Source organism: Antechinus flavipes, chromosome 3, assembly GCF_016432865.1.
Source record: "Antechinus flavipes isolate AdamAnt ecotype Samford, QLD, Australia chromosome 3, AdamAnt_v2, whole genome shotgun sequence".
NCBI lineage: Eukaryota > Metazoa > Chordata > Mammalia > Dasyuromorphia > Dasyuridae > Antechinus > Antechinus flavipes.
This window is the reverse complement of record NC_067400.1, coordinates 250823933-250847749: the sequence shown is the minus strand read 5'-3', so window position 1 is coordinate 250847749 and position 23817 is coordinate 250823933.

The following is a 23817-nucleotide window of genomic DNA, read 5'->3' as shown; positions in this document are numbered from 1 at the left end:
ATTTTTCTTATTAATTTTTTTACCTCTTTTGGTAATTTGGTACATACCCAAACAAGTAAATAAAGGTAGTGTTGTTATTTTTATTGTATTAGTTTCAATCTCCCTATGAACAATATTTCTCTGTTTAGAACTGTCTTTATTTCTGTAAAGAATACTTTTATTCTTATGCTTCATTTATTTATATACTTATATATACATATATGCTACATGTATATAATATATATACATGTAGCATATATGTATATACTATAAACAAAGTATTTAAATACTTTGTAATTTAGATTAATATAGTTTTTGTCTTGGTAGATAATCTTAATTTTTTATATATTTATATATATTTTATATATTTTTGTAGTAATTTTGAAAGTAACATTTATTGATAATATACAAGATTTTTTATAATTTATGTGGGTTTATTTTATATGATATATGTATAAAAATTTATTATTTTTGCTAATTGTTAGTTGTCTCAAAATTTCCCAGGAGATTGTTGTATCATCTGCAAAAAATTATCTTTTTTTTTAACCTCTTTGCTCATTTTTAGTCATTTGATTTTTCATTCTTTTCTTATGGCTTTAGCAACTTTAAGTAGTAGCTATGATGATAATTGGCATTCTTTCTCCTAATTGTATTGGCATGGTTTCTAACTTTACACTGAATAATAATAATATTTTATAATATTTGCAAGTGTTAGGCACTGTGATACATATTTTATAATGATCATCTCATTGAATACTTACAACAACTTTGGGAGGTAATGTTTGTCCTTGGTTTTAGACAGATGTTCTTTAATATAATGAGAAAAAGGTCATTTATTCCTTTGTTTTCTATTGTATGTATTTTTTTCAAATACACATAAGCATTGGTTTTTGTGAAAAAACCTTTTTTTTTAACACCTATCAATATTATCATGTAGTTTCTATTATTTCTTTTATTGTTGGTTTATTATGCTTATTGTTTTCTTCATACTGGATCAACACAACATTCCTGAGATAAATCCAACCTAGTCATAATGTATAATTTAAAAAATATTTTATTGAAGTTTACTTGCTAACTTTTTATCTAAATTTTTTATGTCAATGTTTATTAGGGATGATAATCTATATTATTCTTTCTCTGTTTTGTATTCTCTTGGTTTAGGGATAAAAGACACATTTGGAATTAATTTCTGTTTAGTATGTCATTTGAATTCATTTGTAAATTGATCTAATCCTTGAGTTACTTTGGTAGTTCATTGATGACTTTTTCTAATATTGGGCTATTTAAATGATTTTTTTCCCCTCTTAATCTGGATATGTTTTGTATATATTCATCCATTTCTTTTGCATAATCATTTTTATTAACATGTAATTAGTCAAAATATTTCTGATATTTCTTCAATTTCCTCTTCAATTGTGAATTCTTTTTTTATTTTTAATGCAATTAACTTGTTTTTCCTTTCTTTTAGAAAAACCAGGTTACCTATTTTGTTCATTTTTTAAAATCAGCTTATATTTATCAATTCAATTTAAATTTTTTCCCCAGAATTTCCACTTTGCTTTTCATGGGAGAAGGGCTTTATTTGCTCTTGATCTAGGGTTTTTCATTGTAAGTCCAGTTCAATGATTTGTATATTCTATCTTTTGTTGATTACAGCATGCAGAGATATAACTTTTCTCCTAAATAGTGCTTTATATTACATAAGTTTATGTTTATCTATCATTGATTTTTGTAAAGATACTATGCATATATTGCAGAGAAATAAGTAAATTCCTTTTCCTTCCTATCCTGTAAATGCCAGAGAACAGTTACCTCTACTTTTAAAATTTTCTATTAAAGATCTGTTAAATAAACTTGGGATGGAAAATGTCATTCTTATCCAGAGAGAGAAGTAAGAAGACTGGCTGGGTATCAGAGTATAGTATTTTCATTTTTGTTGTTGTGTGTAGTGCTTGGTTTTTTTTTTTTTCTTTGTGTTTTTTTCTCTTTTTTGACCTGATTTTTTTTTTGGCAGCATGACAGATATGAAATATGTTTAGAAGAATTGTACATTTAATCTATATTGGATTGCTTGGTGTCTATGGAAGTGGGTTGGGAGAGGGTGAAGGAGAGAGAAAATTTTGAAACAGTTTTCTAAAGTTGAGTGTTGAAAACTATTTTTGCATGCATTTGGGAAAATCAAATACTATTAAAATAAATAAATACCTATTAAATTCTTTCTTGTTTACCTTTTTTGTTAGGTTTTTCTGAAAGAGAGATATGATAATAGGTAGCATAGTGGATAGAGTGCTCGATCTAGAGTCAGAAAGAGTAGATTTTAAATCTAGCCTCAGATACGTAATAACTCTGTGATCCTGAGCAAGTCATTTAGTCTCTGTTTCACTTTCCTTAACCTAAAGTGGGGATACTAATAGCTTCTACATCACAGGATTGTTGTGAAGATCAAATAAGATAATAATTGTAAAATACTTAGCACAGTGCCTAACAAATATATTTTATAAATGTTATTATTATTAAATGAGATATTTGTAAATGCTTAGCATATTGGTTGGCACAGAGTAAAATTATTGTTGTTATTACTATTTAGCACTTACTATTTTAAGGTTAGCAAAATACAACAAATATTATCTCACTTTATCTTCACAATAACCATGGGAGGTAAGTGGTATTATTATTCCCAATTTTAAGGTGAGGAAACTACAGTAGAGAAATTAAATGACTTACCTAGAGTCACTTAACTAGTATCTGAGGTTGCATTTAATTCAGAGTTCTCTGTCTCTCTCTAGTTCCAGCCCTCATTTATCTTTATTTATTTATTTTTATTTATTTATTTATATTTATGTGCTACCCATAATCATTTTACTTTTTCTACATGCAATTTGATTAACTTTTCCACTTAGGGGTGGGGGGAGGTCAATGCTCAAATATTTTATGCTTTTTTTCATTACTTGAAAAGGAATTTCCTTTTCTATTATTGCTTCTTGGGATTTGTTGTTATTATATAAAGATGCTTTTTGATGGTTTATTTTGTAACCTGTACATTTAATTGTCTTAATAATTTTGCCAGTTCTCTAGGATTTTCCAAGTTTGTCATAAAATCATCGGCAAAGTGGGACAGCTTTGTTTCATCCATCGCTATCTTTATACCTTCAATTTAATTCTCTAACCTTACTGGGTTGATTGAATATTTATTGGCAGGTAGTGGCGAAAAGTCAAATGCTACCTATAGCACCATACCTGGAGTCCTGGAAAGTCAAATAGGTTTGAAAGGAAACAACAAAGGATCAGAAAAAGTATCTAGTCCTCTGTAATATTGAAATTAATAATTCTTTAAATGTTTAATAGAATTAATTTGAAATCCTTCTGGTTCTGAATTTTCTCCCCTTTTGGGAGTCCTTTCATTCAATTTCTTTTTCTGAAATGAGTAATTTAAATTTTTTTGTTCTGGGCATTTTTTTAAAAATATGCTTATGCATTTCTTCTTAGTTATCAGTTCAATTAATATTTAATAAACAAAATAATTACTAATAATTTCCCCTATTTGCTCTTCATTTTTATGTATTCTCTTTTTTCACTTGTCATATTTACTATTTTGTTTTTCTATTAGATTATCCAAAGGCTTATCCATTTTATTAAATTTTGTTTTAAATTCCTGGTTCTATTTATCAAGTTTTCAGTTTCATACTTTTGCTAATTTTCAGAATTTCTATTTTTCTGTTGGATTTTTAAAATTTATTAATTTTTTCGTTAAATGCCTGATTCATTTATTTCCCTCCCCCTCTTTTTATTGCTGAAATTGCCTGATGAAATGCAATTTCTCTCATGAACTGCACTGGCATTTCACCTGCCAATAAATATTCAATCCTGACAACAACCCAGTGTTTCATTAAGTTTTAATGCTTTCTTCAACGGCTCTTTATTGAGTATATATATTTTTGCATTGTTACCAATTAATAATATGCTTAATATTTCTTCTTTTATACATTTATTTATTAGGTTTTATGGTCTAGTGTTGGAGCTTGAGGGGGATCCCAAAAATTTTGGGATTCCAGACTGGGTAGTTAAGGTGTCTCAAAAGAATTTGCAGGCTTGGACCCATCTCCAAGTCAAGGGGCAAATTTTATTGTAATTGCGATGCCAACTAAAATGAGTTAAGTTCCAAAAGAAGTTAGCAAAGAACCAGGGGCCAGAAGATAAATTCATAAGATAAATTTAGAGAAACCAGATACTTCATGTCACTAATATGTTAATTTTATTATTTAGAAATGGAATGTTTTTAGGTGTGTTTTTAGGCCTGAAACATCACTTGGTCAAGTGTTGGACATATAATTTTGTTCTATGGCTGTATTAACTTTAAGCACTTCATTATTGTTGCTCATTAGTCTCAGAAACTCTGTTATCACTGACCAACAGACTGTTACCTGACAACCAGCAATATTTATAGCCATATCATCCAGATCATATAGAGTAAACTGAGATAGGATAACCTAAGGGAAAATTATATCATTTCCAACTACATCTAAGGCCAGGTGGCCTTGTAAAATTCCTTGTACAACTGAGAAATGTGTCTACTCCTTTCTATTTCTAGAATTCTTTTTCTGTTATCCTCTTTCAATGTTTTTTGGGGTTGGGCTTTTCTTTATCCCTTTACATCATTATCTTTACTGCAAATGGGAGATGAATTGTATCATTTTCAGATCCCATGGGGTAGTTTTGGGCAACAGAGTCCAGTGGTGTTGGACCTTGATCATGACTAATCCTCTGGGCTAGATTAGTGCAAGGCATGTAACATGTGTGTGTTTCAGGGAGAGGTAACGGAACAGGAATTGGAAGAAGAAAAAAGTGTCTTCTAAACAGGTAGGTAGAGAGTGTATGTATTCTACCCTACCCACCCCCCGTTCCTACAGAGTGGATAAAGGAGGAAATGAATACTCAAAGCCCCAGTGCCTCTGTTTTTTCCTGAGGGCTAAATGGAGACAGACTAGAGACCCATAAACTATACTTTGAAGTTTGTAGGAAAAACTATTATAGCCAGGGGTAAAACAAACCAGAAAGTTATGGTTCAAAGGCTGATTTCCCAAAACTGAACCTGGTCCATATTTGCCTAGAGCTTATAGCACTGAGTTGCATGATATAGCTAAAAGGTTTTTGAATAAGAGGTGACCTGCTCACAGATATTAATTAGAACATTTATCTGTTACCTGTAAATAGACTAAGGATATAGTTTTTAGAAAACAGTTGAAAAATAACAGGGAAAAGGGATAGCTATGTGGCATGGTGGCTAGAGAACCAGCCCTGAAGTCAGGAGGACCTGAGTTCAAATGTGATCTCAAACACTTAACACTTCCTAGTTGTGTGACCTTGAGTTTAAGACACGTAACCCCAATTGCCTAGCAAAAATAAATAAATAAATAAAAATAACAGAGAAGAGACAATGAAGGCCAGAAATACATGGAATAAGAAATGAAAGTATGGATGGGATATTTAGGAGACCAAAGAGACAGGATTTGGTGATATTAAGAGCATAAGCCACTGGTTGATGAAGAAGAGAAAATTCCATGTGACAGCAAGAAAGGAAAATGAAATCCACAATCACTGGTTTTTCTGGGCTGGTAATTTATGTATATTAGAGACAGTTATGTAAATAATTATTTATATTTGGATAATTATACCTACAGAAGCATAAAACTTTAAAGCTCTTAGAGATTAGAGAGAACATACTGTCTAATTACCCTCTGAATTTTTTTGCCTACTTTTTAAAAATAGCATTTATGAGAATTTTGCTAGTCATGGATATAATATGGGATTGTAAATTAGGAGGGTTTTTTCCTCCAATTTGAGCTAATTGGTTCATATGTGAATCAAGCAAACCCTTAGTCTCACTGCCATCTTTTCCTAGTAATACAATATGTGCTTCTATAGGTATGTTTTAAAATGAACACCCTGAGTCAGGAATCTTGTAAAACAAAGAAAGTGTTAAAAAAAATAACAAGTTGTCCAACCAAAGAATTTACATATCTGATGTCCTTATTATATTGCAATATATTTTTTTTCAGTTGAGAAATTGCCAAGAAGGGAATTTACAACTAGTAGCCATAAGAATGACTCTCAGCAGAGGCTGTGGCCCACATAGATTCCATAGGACCAACAGATTAATATCATAATTATCACCAAGTCAGAAAAGCCAAAAGGATAAAGGTGTGAAGTGCCACACCCAGCAGGAAGTAGATTCCATGAGGGCAGCCTGATAATGTTACCAGAAAGCATAGGGGTTATCCTACAATGTGGGGATATGAGACATCCTTCTACATGAGCATCCTATACATATCCTGTATGTGTGTAATCCCTATTTGTGTCCATTCTTCTCACTGATAATGGTGATTTGTGAAAGAATATTTTCTTCTAAGTATATCCTAAGTAAATACATCTGTTGCTTATTGTGAGCTATAACTTGAAGCAAATGTGGATCAAAGTACTTCTCTTGTACCCATATATATATATATACATTCTATCCGTCTATCCTGCCCTGGAAAAAAACCCAGATTTTGAGTTAGAAGACTTGTTTTTGAATCTTGGTTTACCCAATTATTTCCTATATGAATTTAATCCACTAGGCTTCTGTATATTTTTATCAGCATCCTTATAAAATTAAAGTTGTGCTAAGATCCCTTCCAATTTAAATTCTTATTATAGTGTGTATGTATTGTTTGAGTTCTCACATGTCTATTAAGGAGTTTATTAAATGTTATTATTACTGTGTCTTCCCTAGTATCTAGCACATAGTAGCTAATTAATATTTATTACATTAATGAATGAATATTATTCCGTAATTGTCCTACCCTCTTCTTTTCCCCAATCTCCATTATTAGTCATACCCCAAGATAACTTCAGTTACCTCTGGAATATCAATTAGATTTTTCAACTTTTTCCCATGAGTCTCTTCTCCCTAGAGAGGTCAGATGTATTTTTAGAAATTATCGAATCTCAAAATTTGAGACAACCTTCAAGATAATTACTGATGATAAAGAAACACCTCTACAAATTCCTTGACCCAAGGGAATGGCTCAGTCTTGTCAGTTTTAAAGATGCAGTTAAGTGGATCAAAGGAAGCTACATCCACCTATGTACTGGAGGATGCAGAATCCTCCATGTTAGGCAATCTAGATATACTCTAAATGCCTCTTAGGGCACCTCCATTTCTGCCCATCTGGGCATTCCCAAATATGTAGCCTCAAGGATCCTCAAACTTTTTAAATAGAGGGCCAGTTCACTGTCCCTCAGACTCTTGGGGGGCCAGACAAAAACTTTGTTTTGTGGGCTTTTAAATAAAGAAACTTCATAACCCTGAGTGAGGGAGATAATCTTCCTCAGCTGCCGCATCTGGCCTGCAGGGCTGTAGTTTGAGGACCCCTGCTATAGAGGGCTGAAACTCCAAAAAGGTATGCTTGAATCAGATAATGGAGTACTTGAGGCTAATCACCTATTTGATGTGAGATAATGACTCTTTTAGCATATATTTAGATAAATGGCTCTTCTCAAGGTTGGTGTTTGCTGAATGTTTGGTGTTAAGCTAATCATAGGCAAGGATTGGAGGGCAGAGGGAGAAAGGCCAGAGGCACTCGGCTGCAGGAAGAGGAGGAAAGAGGCTGGACTCCAGAATCCAGAATTTTGCTTGTCTGCCTCCTTCACTTCTCCCCCTAAAGACCAAGGACTTTAATTTATCCTGACTCTGGTTGACCCCAAGGTCCTCCAGGGAGCAAGCCTGAACCCTACACAAATATGTCTGGACTACAAAGGTAACTAGCATTCATTGAGGAAAGCCCCAGGCATCAGAATCCCATGAGATGTGATCATTCAGAGAGAAATCAAGATTACAGAGCAGCTGAAGACAAAAAAAGTCATATGGTTTCCTAGGAAGGAGATTCCAACACTGAAGACTATATTTAGCATACATGTGTAATAAATAGTAAATGCTTAATTGCTATTGAGTAAAGTTGAATTGAGATTTGGGCTAAAGCTGACAGTGAAAGCCAGAGTCAAAGTAAATATTACATGGAACTGTGGGAAATGGTCATGCCAGCACTTCAATAATTACTTTAATAATTCAGATTTTGAAGCAACATGAGAGTGGATAGAGTGCTGGACTTGGAGTCAGGAAGGTACAAATTAGACTTCTGACACATATTAATTATATGATTCTGGAGAACTCAGTTTTCTCATCTGTAAAAATAAGAACTTTAACATATGGCCTCTTAAGATCTAATTATAAATATATGATTGTATATTATTGGTTCATAAAGCTATGATTCCTGCTTGATTGAGTTGTTCCAATGAAGTAGCTATTTTCTCCAACATTGGATGAGATTATAAGAGGTTGTATCCATTTTTATGTAGAGGAAATGAGAGTTGAAAATGATTTTATTGCTTTTTTTTGTTTGTTTTCCTGTGTGTCACCTTGCTATTCTTTTTTAAAAAATAATTTTGTTGGCATCTTTTGTTTTTACATCATCAAAATTTCTCCTAGCCTCCTTCCCAGAAAACCATCCATATAACAAAAAATGGAGGAGGGCGAATCAAACAAAGAAGAGAAAAAAAATCATCAAAACTGGTTAATATAGAAAATTTTCTGAAAATATATGTAATGTCTCACACCTATGAATCTCTGCAAAAAAAAAAAGTGGTGAAAGATATCTTTTCATATCTTTTCTTTGGAGTCACATTTATTACTAGTAATTTTGCAACTTTCATTTTTTATGTATTGTGGGAGGTTTTCTTTTTGTTGTTGTTTAGTTTTTTTCATTAAATTCTCACACCTATGGATGTCCCATCTCTGCAAAAAAAAAATGGTGAAAGATGTCTTTTCATCTGTTTCTTCTTTAGAATCACAATTGTAATTTGTACTTGTGCAACATTCAATTTTTATTGTATTGTGTGTGGGGGTTGTTGTTTAGATTTTTTAAATTAAATTTAATTGGTGGGGGTTACATGTTAGGTTCCAAACTGGTTCCTTCCTTCCTTTTCTACCCCATACTAAAAAGGGCCACCATTTAACATAAAGATATAGAGATGTATAAAAACATACTATACACACTTCTATTGACTGGTTTTTTCCTTTGGAAATAGAATCATCCTTCACAAGTAGTTGATCTGAGTTGATCTTTAAAATAATTTAGTTGTTCATAGTAATTCTTTGAATTACATTTTTGTTACTTATATAACATTGTCTTGCTTTTTACTCAGTCCACTCTTCATTATTTCATGCAAATCTTTTCATATTTTTCTAAAACCAACCTGCTCTTTATTTCTTATAGCACAGTGGACATCATCAGTGGACATCCCTTCATTTTCCTGTTCTTTGCCATCATAAAAAGAGATACTATAAGTATTTTAGAACATATAGTTTCTTTTCCTTTTCCCTTAATCATCTTGGGAAACAAACCAAGTAGTGCTATTGCTGGGTTAAAAGATATACAGTTTTATAACTCCATTGGCATATTCCAGATTGTTCTCCAAAATGTTTTGATCAGTTCACACTTACTCCCAATACATTCAAGGCCATCTCCAGTCATCCTGATCTATATCTGGTCTCTGAATCCAGATGATTGTGGAGGGGAAAGTGAAGCTGGTGATTTTGTACAATTCTCCCTTATTTAAATCCAATTCACTTGCATGTCACATGCATCATGGTCCTGATATCACAGTCCTCTTCGAGAAAAAAGAGCAAATGAGAGTTCCAATTTTTCCGCATCCTCTTCAATATTTGTCATTTACTCCTTTTGTCACTTTAGTCAATCTGATTTATGTGTGATATCTCAAAGCTATTTTAATTAGCATTTCTCCAATCAAAAGTGATTTAGAGGATTTTTATTTGACTACATACACCTTTGATTTCTTCATCCAAAAATGGTACATTCATATCCTTTCACCACTTATCAATTGGAGAACAACTCATATCTTTACAAAATTGACAAAGATCTCTGTAGCTATAACATATGAAATCTTTATATGAATTGTCTTAAAAATTTCCCCCCAAATTTTCTGCTTTCCTTCTAATCTTAATGACATTGATTTTATTAGTACAAAACCTTTTTAATTTAATGTAATCAAAATTATCCATTTTACATCTTACAATACTCTCTATTTCTTTTTAATTCATAAATTCTTCTCCTATCCATAGATCTGTTAAGTTATATGGTCCATTTTCTTCTAATTAACTTATGATATCTCCATTTATATCTAGCTCATGAATCCTTTTTAACCTTATCTTGGTAAATGTTTTAAGATGTTAGTCTGTACCTGTTTTCTGCTAGACTGCTTTCCAGTTTTCTCAATAATTTTTAACAAATAGTGAATTTTTACCATCAAAACTTAAATCTTAACATTTGTCAAATACAAGGTTATAGAATAATAGTACTATGTATTGTATGTTTATTGTGTTCCACTGATCCATCTTTTTACTTCTTAGCCAGTATCAGATATTTTTGGATGATTATTTGCCTTTAATATAGTGTAGGATCTGGTGCTGCTAAAACTCCTTCTTATACTTTTTTTCATTAATTCCTTTGATATTCTTGACTTTTTGTTCTTCCAAGTGAATTCTGTTATTTTTTTCTAGTTCAATAAAATAATTTTTGGTAATTTAATTGAATAAGTAGATTAGGTTAGGTAGAATTGTCATTTTTATTATATTAACTTTGTCTACCCATGAACAATTAATATTTTCCCAATTATTTAAATCTGACTTTATTTGGATAAAAAGTATTTTATAATTATGTTCATATAGTTCCTGGCTTTGTCCGGGCAGGAGTTGTCCCAGCTATCTTATTTTATCTAGAATTATTTTAAATGAGATTTTTTTTTTTACCATCTCTTCTTGTAGGGTGGTAATGATACATAGTGATACTGATGATTTATGTGGGTTAATTTTCTATCTTGCTCCTTTGCCAAAACTATTGTTTCCACTAACTTTTACTTTTTTAATGTGGTATTTATTTTTTCATTTACTATTAGTTTGTTTTCCAATTATATATAAAGATAGCTTTCAATTTATTTTTGTAAGAGTTTGAGTTCCAATTTTTTTTCTTCTTCCCTCCCTAACCTCCCTCCTCCCAATACAGGCAATCAATCTGATATAGCTTATACACAAATATCATTTAAAACACATTTCCATATTAGTCATGTTATGGAAGAAAAAAATCAAAACAAAAGAGAAAAACCATGAGAAAGAAAAAACAAACAAAAAATGAAAATACTATGCTTTGATCTGCATCCAGTCTCCATAGTTCTTTGTCTGTTATTTTCCATCCCAAGTCTATTGGAATTGGCTTGGATCACTGTAGTGTTGGGAAGAACTAATTTTATCATAGTTGATCACATAACCTTGCTATTACTGTGTACAATATTTTCCTGGTTCTGCTTTCTTAGCATCAGTTCATGTAAGTCTTTTCAGCCTTTTCTGAAATTTATTGATCATTTTTAATAGAATACCAATATTCCATTACTCGTATATACCATCACTTATTCAGCCATTTCCCGATGGATCAGCATCCACTCATTTTCCAAGTCTTTGCCACCACAAAAATAGAGCTGCTACAAACATTTTTGCACATGTGGATCCTTTCCTCTCATTTATGATCTCTTTGAGATACAGGCTCAGTAGTGGCACTGCTGGATCAAATGGTATGCAGTTTTGTTTTGTTTTTAATAACCCTTTGGGCATAGTTCTTGTAGTATCACTTTTTATGTTTAAATCTTGAACCCATTTGAGATGTTAATCTAGATGTATTTTCCACCATTTATTTTCCAGTGAATTCTGATCCCAGAAACTGGAGTCTTTGGGTTTATCAAATAATAAATTACTATAATGATTAACTATTGTATCTTGTGTACCTAATCTATTCCATTTATGCAAAATTCTATTTCTTAGCCAGTACCAAATGGTTTTGATGACTACCATATTATAATAGAGTTTTAGGTCTGGTATAGCTAGACCATTTTCCTTTGCATTTTTTAAAATAATTCCCTTGATATTTGACCTTTTGTTTGTCCAGAAGAATTTTGTAATTATTTTTCCTAGCTTTATAAAATAATTTTGGTGCTTGGATTGGTATGGCATTGGATAAGTAGATTGATTTAAGCAGAATTGCCATTTTTTATTATGTTAGCTTGGCCTATCCTCTACTAACTTTTTAATTGAATCTCCAGGATTTTCCAAGTATCATATCATCTGCAAAAAGAGATAGCTTTATTACCTCATTGTCCATTCTAATTCTTTCAATTTCTTTTTTCTTCTCTAGCATTTCTAATACAATATTGAATAATATTGGGGCTAATGGGAATCTTTGTTTTACTCCTGATTTTATTAGGAAGGCTTCCAGCTTATTCCTATAGCAAAAATCAGCAATACTGATTGTTTTAGATAAGTGCTTTTTATCATTTTAACAAAAAAGTTCATTTATACCTATGCTTTCAAGTGTTTTTAATGGGAATTAGAGTTTTATTTCATTAAAAGCTTTTTATGGATTGGGCGGAGCCAAGATGGTGGAGAAGGCACACGTGACTTTCTAAGCTCCTCTCATGCCTTCACGACCAACATTAAATTCAGCCTCAAAAATAGTGCTTGACTAGTAAAACCCATGGAGATTAGAAGCACAACAACTCACCAGCTGAAGATAATCTGGAAGATCGCAAGAAAGGTTTGTCCTGAGGGGCCAGGAACAGACCAGTGCAGGCAGGGAGAGACTGGCTTCCGGGAACAGACCACGGGCATGGGGTGACCTCTGCAACTAGAGACGACTCTCCCATAGGCTAACTGCTCTGCCTTAATTATAAAGCAGTAAACCAGCAAAGAAATTAAAGCCAGAGACAGAGGATACTCTCTAAAAAAAGCCAGAATCTAACAAGATCTGGCTATAACCACCCAAAACCGGAAGTGACTCAGGCAGACCTGTAACACAGCCCTGCAGCCACATTCTACAGTTCCGGGCACAGCCCAGGGCAGCCTCTAATCTGCACAGGGCAGGCAATAGAACTTCCCCAACACGACTGTGCTTCCTGGGGCAGAGACACTCCCGGTCCCTGCAGGGCTATTCCCTGCTCAGCGGCTATTACCCACAGCCCCAGGGCAGGCTTTGGCTTGGGGTAGTAAAACTTTCACTGCTCAGCGTTTAGCCCCAGGGCAATTGTTAACCTGCACAGCAGGGTTCTTTGCAAGGCACTTATGCAGCTCCACAGTGCAGGCCTGAGTTACCTGGGCGGAGGGGGGGGGAGAGGGGAGGAGGAAGAGGAAAGGGGGACTCTTTCCCAGAGCACTCCAGTACCTCGCTGCTCTTTGTAGCAGGTTGGCAGGACAGCTACCTGTCCATACACCTATCACTACTCTGCAGAGGAAGCTGGTAACCTCCTGGATCTGAAGGCAGACCCTACAGGCTTTAACAAAATGAGTAAAAAAATCAAAAGGGCAATCGATAGCTTCTATACAGAAAGAGAGCAGCTTTTCAACCCCAAGGAGACTAATAGCAGACAGTCTCCAGACAATTGTTCCTCCCCAACACAAAAGGCTCTTCTAAAAGAGATTATTAAAAACCTTAAAAGAGAACCAGAAGAAAAATGGGGAAAGGAAAGAGAAGCTATGCAACAGAGCAACAACTTCCTGAAGGTAAAAAAACTCCCAAGAAGTACAGGGAAACAGAATTTATGAATTGGAAAAGGTTAAGAATTCCCAAGAAAATAGGATTTGTGAATTGGAAAAAGAAAATCACTCACTAAAAAAAAAAAAAAAAAAAAAAAAAAACAACTAGTGAAATGGAAAAAAATTCCATAGAGCAAATACCTCATTTAAAAACTCAACTGGACATATAGAAAAAGAAGTAAAAAAAAAGCTAATGAAGAAAATAACTCACTAAAAATTAGAACTGAACAAATAGAAATGATTGATTCATTGAGACCTCAAGAATCAGTCAAACAAAACCAAAAAAAATGAGAGATTAGAAAAAATGTCAAATATTTACTTGGAAAAACAACAGACCTGGAAAATAGATCTAAGAGAGATAACCTGAGGATCATTGGACTACCCAAAAATTATGATGAAAAAAGGAGCCTAGATACTATTTTACAGGAAATCATCAAAGAGAACTATCCAGAAGTAATAGAACCAGAAGGTAAAATAGGTGTTGAAAGAATTCATCAAACACCTTCTGAAAAGGACCCTAAAATAAAAACCTACCAGACTAAAGAAAAAATATTACAACCATCCAGGAAAAAACAATTCAAATACCAAGGTGCCACAATAAGGGTCACTCAAGATCTAGCTGCCTCAAGATTAAAGGATCGAAGGGCCTGTAATCTGATATTCCGAAAGGCAAAAGAATTTGGAATGCAGCCAAGAATAAACTACCCAGCCAAGCTGAGCATTTTTTCCGAAGAAGATGGACATTTAATGAAACAGATGAATCCCATTTGTTTCTAAGGAAAAAGCCAGAGTTAAACAAAAAAAAATTGATCTCCAACCATAGGACTCAAGAGAAGCAGAAAAAGAAAAAAAGGAACTCTTGAGAACTGTATTTCTATTGTGGATATACAAAAAAAAAAACAAAAAAAAAAACACCACATGTATAATTTGATTTTACTGATATAACATAAAAAAGGGAAGTAAAAATGAAAAGGGGATAGTGTCAGAAAAAGGGGAAAGGGGAGATAAAAAGAGGGAAAATACATCCCATGATGAAGCAAAGGAAACCTATCATATCTGAGGGAACTTAGAGACGGGGAGGAACATTGTGTGAATCTTACTCTTATCAGAGTTGGCTCAAAGAGAAAATAATTGACATATTTATTTTACAGAGAATCTTCTCTCACCTCATTAAAAAGTGGGAGAGGAAAAGGGAAAAGGAAAAAGAGTAATAAAGAAAGAGTACAAGAAAGGGGAAGGGATTCAAAGGGAGGAGGGAGAGCTGTGTGACACAAGTGGGGCCCATAAGTTTAATACTAGGGAAGGGGGTAAAGGAGGGAAAGAAAAAGAAAAGCACAATCCAGGGATATTATGATGGCAGGAAATACAGAATTAGTCATTTTAATCATAAATGTGAATGGTTTCTCCCATAAAGCGGAGGCAGATAGCAGACTAGATCCAAAGTCAGAACCCTACAATATGTTGTTTACAAGAAACACATTTAAAACAGGGAGATACATATAGAGTAAAGGTAAAAGGCTGGAGCAGAATCTATTATGCTTCAGGTGAAGTCAAAAAACAAGGGTAGCCATCCTTATCTTGGATCAACCAAAAGCAAAAATTGATCTAAATAAAAGAGATAAGGAAAGAAACTATATTTTGCTAGAGAGTACTATAGACAATGAAGCAATATCAATATTAAACATATATGCACTAAGTGGTATAGCACCTAACTTCCTAAAGGAGAAGTTAAGAGAGTTGCAAGAAGAAATAGACAGCAAAACTATAATAATGGGAGATCGCAATCTTGTAGTCTCAGAATTAGATAAATCAAACCACAAAATAAATAAGAAAGAAATTAAAGAGGTAAATAGAATATTAGAAAAGTTAGGTATGATAGATCTTTGGAGAAAACTGAATGGAGAGAGAAAAGAGTACACTTTCTTCTCAGAAGTTCATGGAACCTATACAAAAACTGACCATATATTAGGACATAAAGACCTCAAAATTAAATGCAGAAAGGCAGAAATACTAAATGCATTCTTTTCAGATCACAATGCAATAAAAACTACATTCAACAAAAAGTTAAGGGTAAATAGACCAAAAAGTAATTGGAAACTAAATAATCTCATCTTAAAGAATGATTGGGTGAAACAGCAAATTATAGACACAATAATTTCACCCAAGATAATGACAACAATGAGACATCCTATCAAAATTTGTGGGATGCAGCCAAAGCGGTAATAAGGAGAAAATTTATATCCTTAGAGGCTTACTTGAATAAAATACAGAAAGAGAAGATCAGTGAATTGGGCTTGCAACTTAAAAAGCTAGAAAAAGACCAAATTAAAAACCCCCAATCAATTACTAAACTTGAAATTCTAAAATTAAAAGGAGAAATTGATAATATTGAAAGTAAAAAAAACTATTGAACTAATAAATAAAACTAAGAGTTGATTTTATGAAAAAACCAATAAAATTGATAAACCTTTGGTAAATTTGATTAGAAAAAGGAGAGAGGAAAATCAAATGAGTAATCTTAAAAATAAAAAGGGAGAACTTTCCACCAATGAAGAGGAAATTAAAGAAATAATAAGGGGTTACTTTGCCCAACTTTATGCCAATAAATTTGATAACCTAAGTGAAATGGATGACTATCTCCAAAAATATAGGCTTCCCAGATTAACAGAGGAAGAAGTAAATTGCTTAAATAGTCCCATTTTCAGAAAAAGAATAGAACAAGCTATTAATCAACTCCCTAAAAAAAATCCTCAGGACCAGATGGATTTACATGTGAATTCCACCAAATATTTAAAGAACAATTAGCCCCAATGCTATATAAACTATTTGAAAAAATAGGGAATGAAGGAGCCCTACCAAATTCCTTTTATGACACAAACATGGTACTGATATCTAAACCAGGTATCAGTTGAAAACAGAGAAAAAAAATTATAGACCAATCTCCCTAATGAATATTGATGCTAAAATATTAAATAAGATATTAGCAAAAAGACTACAGAAAATCACCTCCAGGATAATACACCATGATCAAGTAGGATTTATACCAGGAATGCAGGGCTGGTTCAATATTAGGAAAACTGTCAGTGTAATTGGCCATATTAATAACCAAATTAACAAAAACCATATGATCATTTTAATAGATGCAGAAAAAGCATTTGATAAACTCCAACATCCATTCCTATTAAAAACACTTGAGAGTATAGGAACAAATGGATTTTTCCATAAAATAATCAGTAGCATCTATTTAAAACCATCAGTAAGCATCATATGTAATGGGGACAAACTACAACCTTTCCCAATAAGATCAGCAGTGAAACAAGGTTGCCCACTATCACCATTACTATTCAATATTGTATTAGAAATGCTAGTTTTGGCAATAAGAGTTGAGAAAGAGATTAAAGGAATTAGAGTAGGCAATGAGGAAACCAAATTATCATTCTTTGCTGATGATATAATGGTATACTTAGAGAACCCCAGAGATTCTACTAAAAAGTTATTAGAAATAAATTCACACCTTTAGCAAAGTTGCAGGATATAAAATAAACCCACATAAGTCATCAGCATTCTTATATATCACTAATACAATCCAACAGTTAGAGTTACAAAGAGAAATTCCATTTAAAGTAACTACTGATAGTATAAAATATTTAGGAATCTTTCTGCCAAAGGAAAATCAGAAACTTTATAAGCAAAACTACAAAACACTTTCCACGCAAATTAAGTCTGATTTAACCAATTGGAAAAATATTAAATGCTCTTGGATAGGGCAAGCAAATATAATAAAGATGACAATACTACCTAAACTAATCTAATTTATTTAGCGCTATACCAATCAGACTCCCCAAAAAACTATTTTAATGACCTAGAAAAAAATAACAACAAAGTTCATACAGTAAAACAAAAGGTCAAGAATTTCAAGGAAATTAATGGGGGAAAAAAATCAAATGAAGGTGGCCTAGCTGTACCGGATCTAAAATTATATTATAAAGCTGCAGTTACCAAAACCATTTGGAAATAGGCTAAGAGATAGACTAGTTGATCAATGGAATAGGTAAGGTTCAAAGGACAAAACAACCAATAACTTTAACAATCTAGTGTTTGACAAACCAAAAAAAAAAAACAAATCCCCAAAATTGGGGATAAGAACTCACTATTTGACAAAAATTGCTGGGAAAATTGGAAATAAGTATGGCAGAAACTAGGCATTGACCCACACTTAACACTGTACACCAAGATAAGGTCAAAATGGGTTCATGACCTAGGCATAAAGAATGAGATTATAAATAAATTGGAAGAGCATAGGATAGTTTACCTCTCAGACCTGTGGAAGAGGAAGGAATTTATGACCAAAGAAGAACTAGAGATCGTTATTGATCACAATATAGAAAATTTTGATAATATCAAATTGAAAAGCTTTTGTACAAACAAAACGAATGCAGACAAGATTAGAAGGGAAACAATAAACTGGAAAAACATTTTCACAGTCAAAGGTTCTGATAAAGGCCTCATTTCCAAAATATATAGAGAACTGACTCTAATTTATAAGAAATCAAGCCATTTTCCAATTGATAAATGGTCAAAGACAATTCTCAGATGAAGAAATTGAAAGTATTTCTAGCCATATGAAAAGATGCTCCAAGTCATTATTAATCAGAGAAATGCAAATTAAGACAACTCTGAGATACCACTACACACCAGTCAGACTGCCTAGAATGACAGGGAAAGATAATGCAGAATGTTGGAAGGGAGGTGGGAAAAGAGGGACATTAATACATTGTTAGTGGAATCATGAATACATCCAATCATTCTGGAGAGCAATTTGGGACTGTGCTCAAAAAGTTATCAAACTGTGCATACCCTTTGATTCAGCAGTATTTCTACTGGGCTTATATCCCAAAGAAATCTTAAAGAAGGGAAAGGGACCTGTTTGTATGTACATGAATGTTTGGGGCAGGTCTCTTTGTAGTAGCCAGAAACTGGAAACTGAGTGGATGCCCATCAATTGGAGAATGGCTGAATAAATTGTGGTATATGAATATTATGGAATATTATTGTTCGGTAAGAAATGACCAGCAAGAGGACTTCAGAAAGGCCTAGAGAGACTTACATGAACTGATGCTGAGTGAAATGAGCAGGACCAGGAGATCATTATATACTTCAACAACAATACTATATGATGATCAATTCTGACAGACATGTCCCTCTTCAACAATGAGATGAACCAAATCAGCTCCAATAGAGCAGTAATGAATTGAACCAGCTACACCCAGCGAAAGAACTCTGGGAGACGACTATGAACCATTACATAGAATTCCTAATCCCTATATTTTTGTCCGTCTGCATTTTTGATTTCCTTCACAGGCTAATAGTATACTATTTCAAACTCTGATTCTTTTTGTACAGCAAAATAACTGTTAGGACATGTATACTTATATTGTATTTAATTTATACTTTAACATACTTAACATGTATAGGTCAACCTGCCATTGGGGGGAAGGAATGGGAAGAAAGAGGAGAAAAATTGGAACAAAAAGTTTGGCAATTGTAAATGCTGTAAAATTATCTATATCATATAACTTGTAAATAAAAAGCTATAATAAAAAAACTTTTTATGCATCTATTGACAATCATTTGATTTTTGTTATTTTTTTGTTATTGATATTATCAATTATGTTAATAGTTTTCCTTATGTTAAACCATTTTTTGCATTCCCACTTTGTCATAATGTATAATATATTGTTGTAGTCTCCTAATTAGTATTTCGTTTAGGATTTTTTTTAAATCAACATTCATTAATGAAATTGGTCTATAATTTTCTTTCTCAAGATCATAAAAAAGAAAAAAGGACCCACATGTGCAAAAATGTTTGTAGCAACCCTTTCTGTAGTGTCAAGGAACTGGAAATTGAGTGGATGCTGATCCATTAGGAAATGGCTGAATAAGTCATGGTATATGAATGCTATGGAATGTTCTTGTTCTATAAGAAATGAATAAACAAATTTCAGAAAAGCCTGGAGAGACCTGCATAAACTGATGCTAAATGAAGTAAGTAGAACCAAGAGTACATTTACACAGCAACAACAAGATTATGTGATGATCAATTCTGATGCATTTAGCTCTTTTCAACAATGAGGTGATTCAGTCCAATTCCAATATTTTTTGTAATGGAGAGAGCCATCTGCATCTAGAGAGAGAGGACTGTGGAGACATGGATCACAACATAGTATTTTCACCTTTTTTGTTGTTGTTTGCTTGCTTTTTATTTTCTTTCTCATTTTTTTTCCTTTTTGATCTGATTTATTTTGTGCAGCATGATAATTGTGGAAATATGTATAGAAGAATTGCACACATTGAACATATTTTGGATTATTTGCTATCTAGCAGAGGGGATGTGGGTAAGGGAGGGAGAAAAAATTTGAAACACAAGTTTTGCAAGGGTGAATGTTGGAAACTATCTTTGCATATATTTTGAAAATAAAAAGCTATTGGATTTTTTAAAAATATTCTCTGTTTTTGGTCTTCCTGGTTTAGGTGTCAGCACCATATTTGTTTTACAAAAAAGACTTTGATAGGATTCTTCCTTTGCCTATTATTCCAAACAATATATTTAATATTGAAATTAGTTGAACTTTAAATGTTTGATAGAATTCACTTGTAAATCCATGTGATCCTGATGCTTTTTTTCCTAGGAAGCTTATTTATGGCCTGTTCAATTTCTTTTTCTAAAACTGGCTTGTTTTAAATATTTTATTTTTTCTTCTGTTAATCCAGTTAATTCTGTTAATACTTTGGTTAAGTATTCTTCCATTTCACTTAAATTGCTCAATTTACTGGCATATAAATAAGCAAAATAACTCCTAATAATTGCTTTGATTTCATCTTTATTGGTGGCATATTCACCCTTTTGATTTTTTTTTCTGTTTAAAAATCATCTTAATCAATGGTTTATCTATTTTAATAGGTTTTCCACTCACAAAAACAACTCCTACTTTTATTTATTAATTCAGTAGTTTTCTTACATTAAATTTTATTAATCTCACTTTTATTTTTTAGGTTTTCCAATTTTGTGTTTAATTGGGGATTTTAAATTTGTTCTTTTTCTAGTTTTTTTTAAAATTACCCAATTCATTAGATTGATCCTTCTCTATTGATATAAGCATTTATCAATATATTGCTATGATTACTGCTTTTGTTGTATCCCATATGTTTTAGCATGTGGTCTCATTGTCATTCTCTTTTTTAAAAAAATATTTAATGTTTCTTTGACTTCTTTAACCTACTCATTCTTTAGGGTTAGATTATTAGTTCAATTATTTTGAAACTGGGTTTCCATAGTCCTTATTAAATATAATTTTTATTGCATTATGATCTGAAAATTATGCATTTAATGCTTATGTTTTTCTTCACTTAACTATAATGTGCTATAATTTTATAATGCTATATTATAATATATAGCCACTTGTTATATAGCTACCATGGACTGCTGAGAAAAAGGTATGTTCCTTTCTATTCCCAATCAGTTCTCTCCAGATATCTATGATATCTGGCTCATCTAAGATTCTATTCATCTCCTTGACTTCATTCTTATTTATTTTTTGGTTATATTTATCTAGTTTTGAGAGGGAAAGGTTGAAGTCCCCCACTATTATAGTTTTGCTCTTTATTTCTACTTGTAATTCATTTAGCTTTTCCTTTAAAATTTTGGTTCCAGTATTGATATTACTTCATTATCTAGGGTACTTTTACCATAACGTAGTTGTCCTGTTTCTCTCTTTTTATTAAATCTAATTTAGTTTTAACTTTGAGATCATGGTTGCTACCCATGTTTTTGTTTTTTTGCACGAGCTCAAGCATAATAAAGTCTATTACAATCCTTTATTTTTACTCTATGTGTAGTTCTCATTTTTAAATATGCTTCTTGTGAACAACATATTGTCATATTCTTGTTTTTAATCCATTCTTGTTTTATGAATGAGTTCATCTCATTCATATTCAAAGTTAAAATTACTAGCTGTTCATTTCCCTTCATCTTATTTTTCCTCACTGTTTATTCTCTCCCTCTCAGATTCCTCCTCAAATGCCTAGTTTACTTCTTAACTAACTTCCTCCTTAATCTATACCCCTTCGAAGAATCTCTCCCTTATCTTCTCCCTTAATGTTCTATTTCTTGATCAGTCTAAAGTTTTGTAAAAGTTCCTCCCATATCCTATCCTTTTCCACCTCTTATCCTTTGTAAATTAAGAAGACTTTTATACCCTTCTAGGTATATATGTATACTTTAACAGAGTTCTGATGAGAACAAGGTTTTAGCACTATCAGCCCTCTCTCTACCTTCTCCTGCCTCTTCTGGAACTACTCTTCAATTCATATTGTATAAAGAAATTGTTTCATTTTTCCTCTCCCTCCCCATGCAATATTATACTCAGCTTTGTGGGTAAATTATTCCTGGTTTACAAATCCAGTTCCTTTATTCTTTGGAATAACCTATTCTACGTCCTTCAGTCTGAAGCTTCACAATTTTGAATTTTTTCCCCCTAGCTGCTTATACTATTTTCTCCTTGACCTGGGAGCTTTGAACCTTGGCTTTAATAGTTCTGTGTGTTTTCATCTTGGGATCTCTTTCAGGTGGTGATTTTTTTCAATTTTTATTTTGCTCTATAGTTTTAAAACTTAAAGACAATTTTACATAATAATTTCTTGACACATGGTATCTAGATTCTTTTTTTTTCTGATAATAGCTTTCAGATGTCCAACAATTGCATTGTCTTTTCCTCAATCTATTCTCATGTCTGCTATTTTTCTAACGAGATGTTTCACATTCTCTTCTATTTTTTCATTCTTTTGATTTAAAAAAAAATTTCTTGGTGTCTTATTAAGTTATTAGCTTCTCCTTGCCCAATTCTAATTTTTAAAGAGTCATTTCCTTCCATGAGTTTTTGGATCTCTTTTTCCAATTGGTAAACTTTTCAGAATTTTCTTGATTTTATTTATTCCCCTAATTTTTCCTCAACCTTTATAATTTCACTTTTAAAGTTTTTTTTTTAATTCTTCCAAGAATTCTTTTTGAGGCTTGTGACCATTTGACATTTTTTTTCTTTGAAGTAAAAGTAGCTATTTTGACTTCACTATAAGTTTAAACTCAGATCTTCTCTATCACCATAGTAGCTATCCATAGTTGGGTTCTTTTGCTTATTCATTTTTTAAAGCAGTTTATTTCTTGGATGTTAATTATATATTAGAGTCAGACTTTAGTTCTGAGTGTGAGCAATAATGTCTCAGGCTTCAAAATTTTCAAACTATTATTTTCTGATCTCTCTCAGGGTATCTGACCTCAAGTACTCGTTTCCTTTGCCATGGAGCCACAAGCAGGGTCCCTAGAAACACTTAACATAAATTCTCTTACTCCCTGTAGTCACTCCCACAGCTACAATTTTCAGTTCACTCCCCTATACTGCAATCACAAACAAGGACTCTACTCTCCTGGTTGTAACCACAGCCATCAGGGACAAACATTAAAAAAGAAAAAGAAAAAAATTATTAAATAGTTAGAAAGTTATTAGAGAATATGGAAGTATTTTTTATTTCTAAAACAATACTTCTTTTATCAAACTACAACATCATATAGGTTCTTTCAAATTCTCAAACACATTTACCTTTCTAGGTTTCTCTGTACTAAGATGTTTGCGTTCCTGCTTATCTTTGATCTTTTTAATCAGAAATGTTTGAAAGCTCTATATTTCATCAAATATACATTTTTCTACTATAGAATAAAACAACTTTACAAAATAAACCATTTTTGGTTGTAAACTACCTTTTACCTTTTGAAATATTATATTCCAAATCTAGGCTCATTTATGGGAGAATCTTCCAGATTTTGTGAGATCTGACTATAACTTCATGATATATATCCCATTTCTTTTAGGATGTTTGCAGATTTTTTTTTTTGATTGTGGGAATGCTGGATTTGGGCCATGACATTCCTGGGACTTTTCCTTTTGGCATTTCAGGAGGTGTTTGGTAGGTTCTTTTTATTATTACTTTGCTACAGGTTCTAATAGATTTATGATTATTTGAATTGTATAAGATTTTTTTAAATTCATGTTTTCATGGAGTCCAGTGATTCATAAGTTTTTTTTTTCCTAATGATC